This window comes from Elaeis guineensis, chromosome 2 (assembly GCF_000442705.2).
Source record: "Elaeis guineensis isolate ETL-2024a chromosome 2, EG11, whole genome shotgun sequence".
Taxonomy (NCBI): domain Eukaryota; kingdom Viridiplantae; phylum Streptophyta; class Magnoliopsida; order Arecales; family Arecaceae; genus Elaeis; species Elaeis guineensis.
This window is the reverse complement of record NC_025994.2, coordinates 79411293-79418657: the sequence shown is the minus strand read 5'-3', so window position 1 is coordinate 79418657 and position 7365 is coordinate 79411293. Positions and strand designations below refer to the sequence as shown.

Genomic DNA, 7365 nt, shown 5'->3' with positions numbered 1-7365 from the left:
TAAAAAAAATAAAAATTTTAACTTTAATTCAAATAAAAATTATCATTTCAAATTACTATCCCCATTTCAAATTTATTTTTTTAAAAATATCCCAAAAAAGTACCTCAAAAAAATAAAAAAATTAAAAAATATCATAAAAATGGGAAAAATGGGAAAAAAATGAAAAAAAATAAAAATTATAATTTAAAATTTTAAAAAAATAAAAATTTTAATTTTAATTCAAATAAAAATCATCATTTCAAATTACTATCTCCATTTCAAATTAATTTTTTTAAAAAAAATATCCCAAAAAAAGAAAAAAATACCTTAAAAAATTAAAAAATATTACAAAATATTACAAAAAGAGAAAAAATGGGGAAAAAATTATAATTTAAAATTTTTTAAAAATAAAAATTTTAATTTTAATTCAAATAAAAATCTCCTTTTTAAATTACTATCTCCATATCAAATTAATTTTTTTAAAAAAATATCCAAAAAAAATATCTCAAAAAAAATTAAAAAATACCATAAAAAATTATATTTTTGAAAATGCCATTTGAAATGGCATTTTCAAAAATATCATTTCCCATGGCGTTTTAGCTGGTTAAGACCCAAAAAAAAAGAGAAAAAAAGCAGAACCAGAACTCACCTTGGCGGCGAGCTCCGTCTTCCTTCTCCTCTCCGACGGCGCGGTGGTGAGCTCCCTCTTCTCTCCTTTTCCTTGGCCCGTCGACGATAGCTGGCCGACGGCGGACCCGCATGCCCCCATGTCGTTGGCCCGCTGGTGGGCCGGCGGCGGCCGCCCCGCCCCTCCCTTCCCTTGGCCGACCGCCCCATCCCCTTACTCGACCGCCCCTCCCCGCGCCCTTCCCCCTTGCTCAGCCGGCGGTGGTCCTACGGTCAAGAAATATCCATGTTCACACATTTTAGCTGTGTACCAAAAAATTACTGTATATTTTAGTGGGTTTGTGGATGATGCATATACAATTACAGCATATATGAATGCTTGGAGTGGCGAGTTTAATCCATTACTATATGAAGATTATTGGATGCATACACGTATGTTTAAATGTATTTCTGATCATCATTATTTGAAACCCAAGTAGAAAGGCAGACCAAAGTCAACAAGACTGCGACATGAAATGGATGATAGGTAAACAAGAAGTAAGAATCACTGTGGCATTTGTAAAGAACAGGATCATGATCGTCGCCGTTGTCCTAGGATACTTCAACACACTTCAACTTCAAATAATGGAAGAAATTAAAGGCTTCGAAGATGTATTTTCAATATTATTTTATGTATTTATGTGGGATATTGTTTTATGTATTTATGTGGGATTGTATTTTTAATGTTGTTTTCTATCCGAAGATGAACCACATTGTGTGTTTAAGTTGTATTATATGATAATATTGTGTTTAAAATATATTTCTCATAAAATGAATGGCTATCATATTTTTCATGCTCTAATACACTTGGGATAATATCATTATTTTAGATTCATTAGCGTGCTATGGCTTACGATCCATGATATCCAGACCTTCGAGACACCAGTATTCTTATATTACAGGAGCACCATCGGTCACAGACTATTTTAAATGGCGGTGTAAGCATTCCAATCCTACTCTTACTATTAATATTTTTTAAAATAATATACATTATCTAATTATTATATCTTATTGCAGGAGCCTAGACATTTTCGACTACGATGATCCGATGCTGACTTCTGGAGGATAGAGCATATCCTACTTAGAGTGGTAGATTATTTGCGATATCTTGAATTCTATGGAGTATATCGGATTGGTCGCATACAGATGGACGTTGGTCTTATTACTGCCTTGCTTGAGAGATGGCGTCCGGAGACACACGTTTCATCTCCCATTCGGTGAGGCGACTATCACGTTACAGGATGTCAGCATTCTTACCAGACTATTGATTGATGGCGATCTAGTTATCGAAGTTGATCCCACGCTTACCATTCTGGAGTGACAGGCTTTATGCTTACGATTGCTAGGGTTTGAGCCCGACGTCTAGTTTTTCGATCATTCATGACTCAGGATAGAGTGTTTGGATGATCGTTATCGATATTTTCACATTGAGAATAATGCACCAGAGGAGATGGTGCAGCAGTATGTTAGGGGTCAGGTGCTGCGGTTGCTAGGTAGTATTTTATTACTTGATACTTCATCGAATAAGATGAAGTTGATGTTTTTGCCATTATTGAAGGATTTAGAGTTCGTTCGTAGGCTCAGTTGGGGCAGTACAGTACTAGCTTGCCTGTACAGGGCTATGTGCTGGGGTTCTTATGCTGACCAGAGTGAGATTGGTAGTTATCTTGTATTAATACAGGTATGTGAATTCAAAATTTATATTTTTAATATTTTTAAAAATTTAATATTGTAGCTCTAATTTTATATATCAGGTATGATTTTTTTGAAATTTGCAGATTTGAGAATGGGAGAGGATACCGACTATTAGTCCATTATGGCGATAGTTGCTCGAGATGCCATCAGAGCAGCATGACTCTGATATTCCATTCAGATTAGACGGAGGATATAGGTATAAAAATATTGCTTCATTTACTTAAAATTTAGTACTATTTTAAATTTGAAAAAAATTATTTAACATGAGTAGACTGTCAAGCAGATGGAACATTGTATTCAACGTTCATCATGTATCGACGAGAGTGGCACGGGTTTATAGATGTCAGCTAGATACATTAGTTAATACACATAGACGGATAAATTTTATTTATTTATAAATATCATTTTATAGTATTCATAATCTATTAAAATTTTAGCTAACTAATTTTTTTAATTTTAACTCTATCAGTTTTTGTGGGAGCCAAATACACATGAGATATTGGCTATATTACCGCAGATGTGTATAGTTAGACATGACATATGGACTGCTATGGTGCCACTTATTTATTTTGATGTGGTAGAGTGGCATCTTTCCGATCGTGTCCTATGACAGTTTGGTCAGATTCAGGGCATCCTAGAGCAGTTTGATATTAGCCAGGGACTTCATCGTATTGATCGTCGAGGGAGAGCTCCTATTGACGGCGTATCAGACATGCAAAGTACATCGATATTTGGGATGCACGTCGAGATCACATTGTTCATGGTGATTCCATTTTGAGAGGCCGTCCATATATCGAGGACTACATGACTTGATTTTTTAGCATTACAGTGCGAGTCATTGGACAGTCTCGGTATGCAGTTCCAGGATATGAGGGTGAGAGTTCTGCTGTGTGTCTTTTGATAAGACCATGAAAATTATATTTTATATCAATGTCTTTACTTCTAATAATTAAGATTGAAAAATAGTTTATATTGTTTGTGTTATATTTTTATTTTATATTTTACAATATATTGTTAATTTTATTTTTATTATATAAACTGATTCTATGTCGGATCTTATGTTGGACGTTCATCGTGCTTTATCTACGACTGATGAGGATGAGTGGATTCAGATACTACGTGAGATAGAGAGAACAAGTTCAGAAACATTGGTGGCGATTGGTGTTGACCCAGATAGCTGTGCACCTTGGTATGGAGCAGTCGATGCGCCAGATAATGGGAAATTAGTCATTCCAGTGCAAAGTATTGAAACAAGGTGATCTGGAGAAATACACCTTAGTGATGCCTGATGTATGCCAAAATTCAGGCATAGATAAAGAACAGCAAAACTAGGATGTTTTGACACTAAAATTGAGCATGGATTTGCTTAATTAACCAGGCTTATTGGGCTTTTGCCTTTCTTATCACACTTTAAGGACCATCTTCTCCGTTATTTGAATGAGATCTACTCTTGTAGGTCTTTTCTACCCTACTTCTACTCTCTTTACTTCTACTCTCTTTACACATTAAGGAGCATGGATATTAGCAACACTCATCATCCTAGACTTCTACATATTAGTTATAAACAGTATTTGATATACACATATTCAGGCTATGATCAGTATTTGCTACAGATGACTTAGAATATAATGGGAATAAGAAATTCCTTTTATTGGTTCTTATCTACCATTTATTACATCAAAGCACCACATCAAGTAGAATATGAGTCAGTATTTGATATACACATATTCAGGCTACTACAGAACCAATAAAGACTAGAGTATGATACAGTGACAAATGCAAATTTGCAATATATATATATATATATAATTAATTATTAAGTCAAACAAGTTACGAATCTTGACTACCACACATTATGCATAGCACATAGTAACTTACCTCAACTAAAGACTTATGTAATGCAATAAATTCTTCATGAGATATGGACTTGAGAATAGACTTCAGCCGGTAGACATCACGCTTCTTGAGAATGAGAGAACTTGTGCCAGTTAAGGATGTCATTGAATGGCAAGTCATAGTAATTAGATAAATTACTGAATGGAGTCAGCTATTCGAGCACTATTAACCTGGGAGCCACCTGGACAAATGCAGAACTTAGTCTTGTAAAACCACTTTTGATATACCAACTCTCCTATAGCTCTGCTTCTGCAATTATTGCTGATAGCAAGCTCTGTGTCATTCTCCCATGCATATGCTAAAATAACTCTTATCTTTTATATTTATATATTTTATATGATTACTAACTTTGTTAAATTTTAATTTTATAAAATAATATAGATGCCCCTAGTGAATATAAAGAAAACTATCTAAGGTCGGTTGGTGAGATGTGGAGGAATTGAAAGTCTTATATCAAGCGTCATTACTATGATAAGCACCAAAGGAAAGAAGATCTTATCTCTAGACCTCCTCCGCGTGTGAAAGCTGATCAGTGGGAGGTACTTTTTCATTATTGGGGACAAGAAGATGTCTAGGTATATATTTTTTAATTACCTTTGTGATTAGTTTCTTTTCATATAATGAAAATATATTATATTTTTAATTACATTAATAACTCTTGTAGGCACAGTGTGCATAAAACAAAAATAACAGGAAGATGTTGGGAGGTTTGCATAAGACAGGAAGAATTTTATTTTTTATTATTAGAGCAAATGTATATTAACAATATTATAAGTTTATATTAAATATAACTCTAGTGCAAATTCTTATATATATTTGGGTTATTTATGTTAATAGATGGAAGCAGAGGGATTAGAAACAGATCGACTAAGCATGTTTATTAGAATACGTATTTCAAAATAGGGTGTCATTGATGCGGATGCGCAAGAGTGTCTTGTAAGTGCATAATTTAAATTTTTTTATATATAGTATATTTTACATATTAATGTCAATATTATAATTTTTTATTACAAGAGGAGGTGAAATGATGACTTGAGAAGGTACTTGAGGACGAGCACACACCAGAACTGAAGGATCATATCTTTATAGAGGTGATGGGAGAAGATGGACATGAACGGATGCGTATTTGAAGTTCGAGCATGACAAGGGACGTTTGCATGAGCAGTCTTCTCAAGCACCATCAGAGGAGACTATTAGGAGGATTCGAGATGAGCTTTGGACTGAGTTTGATGACAAAATTTTCTGTTTGGAGGCACAGCTCCATCAGATGCGTGCTCAGATGGCGAGTGGATGTTTTGCACACTGCCCAGTAGGTACTCTTCGTTCAGTGCCATCCAATAACGAGCAGATATAATTTATTTATTTAGTTAGATTTATATTATACATTAATGGGTTATTATTTATAATTTATTTTACATCTTTCAACTTTTTATAATATATAGGTTCCAGATGCATCTAGTGCTCACCAAACACGTGCATCGGAAAATGAGAGATTCATCCAGATGCCTGATGAGGTTTGTGATCATATTCTTGTTGTCCAGATTTTTTTCGAACTATCATTTTTAATAGTTTTGTTAGCATGTGTTCAAGGTGCTTCATATTTCATGAATGTGCTTGTTACTAATTGGTGTCATTGACTGGACTGGTTAAAATAATTGCTCATGAGTGTGGTTGCCTCCCAGGCATGGGGTGGAAGAGTGAGATATGAGCAATATAGGAGTAATGTAGTGATCCAATTTTTTCATTCTGCTCAATCTATGATTTTTTCTCTTTTTCCCTTTTTCTCCATAGCTCATACAGCATCAGAAACCAGGGCATCCTGGCTTCTGATTGAATGGCTGCAGGTTTTGCTATTTTGTCTTGGGATTCTTAATATACGTACCTGATGTTTTCTGATGTTCATTACTGTTGTTTTTGTGTTGAAGGTGTTGAGCTTCAAGGAAACACTGGCCTCCTACCAGAGTGTCTATTTTGTTGGCACCATCGTTCCCATTATGTTTATACTAATGGGTTAATTATATTATCAAATCAGCAAGGCCCGTCAGGCCTAATGCTCAGAAGAGCCAATAGCATACTGAAATGGTGTTTGTCCTTGGTACTAGAAGAAGTAGAAGCGAGAGCTAGTATATCTGCCTCTGGCCTTGACAACTCTCACAATTAACATCTATGGGTTTGGTTGAAGTGATCTTTTTCAATTGGTGTTTCTCCAGTGTCCTCTGATCTTGTGTAAGCTTATGTTCTTAGCTGAGAATTCAGGAATCATTATTGAGGTTTCAACATTTGATTGCTGTGACTCTAATGATTTCCGTGCATCTGAAATTCATAGGTGCCATTGTTAGATTTTCAATGACATTAGAAGAATTTGTTCAACCAAAAGAACACTTTCATCATGAAGGGAGCTGTTTATTACAGAACTACCAGTTCTTTTTGTTGGTGCTGTTTTTATTGTGCAGTCATGTATTGGGTGAAATTGCTCCTTGCTCATGTTATTGCAGGTGAATTAACTAGATGTATCTAGTCTAAACCAAAATTTTTGACATATATTGCTGCACTTTATTTAAAATCGTGCTTCTATACCCTCTTCTAGACAATTCTGTCGTGCTTCTATTAAGCATTTTATATCATTTGCTGATTTGACCTGAGTTTTATTCAGTTAATTTGTATAATATTTTTCGTTATTTCTTCAATGTATGTCTTATTTACTTACAATGCAAGCAGGAAAGTGTTAATTATATTATTTTGTGATTCTATTTTATCTGCTTATGTAGACGCATGATTCTGTGTTTGAAACTTGCTGTGTCCAAACCCACATGTCGTTTTGGAATCATTTTTATATATTTTGTATGAAGCCTTGTCAGTGACCTCATTTTATATTTTTTTATAATAATTTATTAGATTAATATATATTTTTTAATTTATTTTCAGATTTAGCTACAATTCTATGAAGACGAAGCGAGCAAATTTCATGTTTTATTTTGCTATGTTCTGTTTTGCTTGTTATTGTATTTTCGATAGCGGACATGTTTTTGAATACTTATGTTATGTTTAAACAAAATTTAGATAAAATTTTAATATTGAACAAAGAATTTCAAGTTATTTTTGGTTGAATGGATTTGTTTTCAATATTTG

General features: G+C 34.0%; 1 long non-coding RNA gene across 2 annotated transcripts; it reads left to right on the top strand.

Moving 5' to 3' along the window:
• The first annotated feature begins 4654 nt into the window (after positions 1-4654).
• Positions 4655-6671, top strand: LOC140855446 (uncharacterized). Of its 2 annotated transcripts, none has more exons than XR_012138372.1 (3): positions 4655-5549; positions 5679-5750; positions 6162-6671. It is a non-coding gene; the product is annotated as an uncharacterized lncRNA (long non-coding RNA). The 2 variants fall into 2 exon arrangements; XR_012138371.1 differs by having other exon boundaries at positions 4660-5545.
• Positions 6672-7365: the final 694 nt, after the last annotated feature.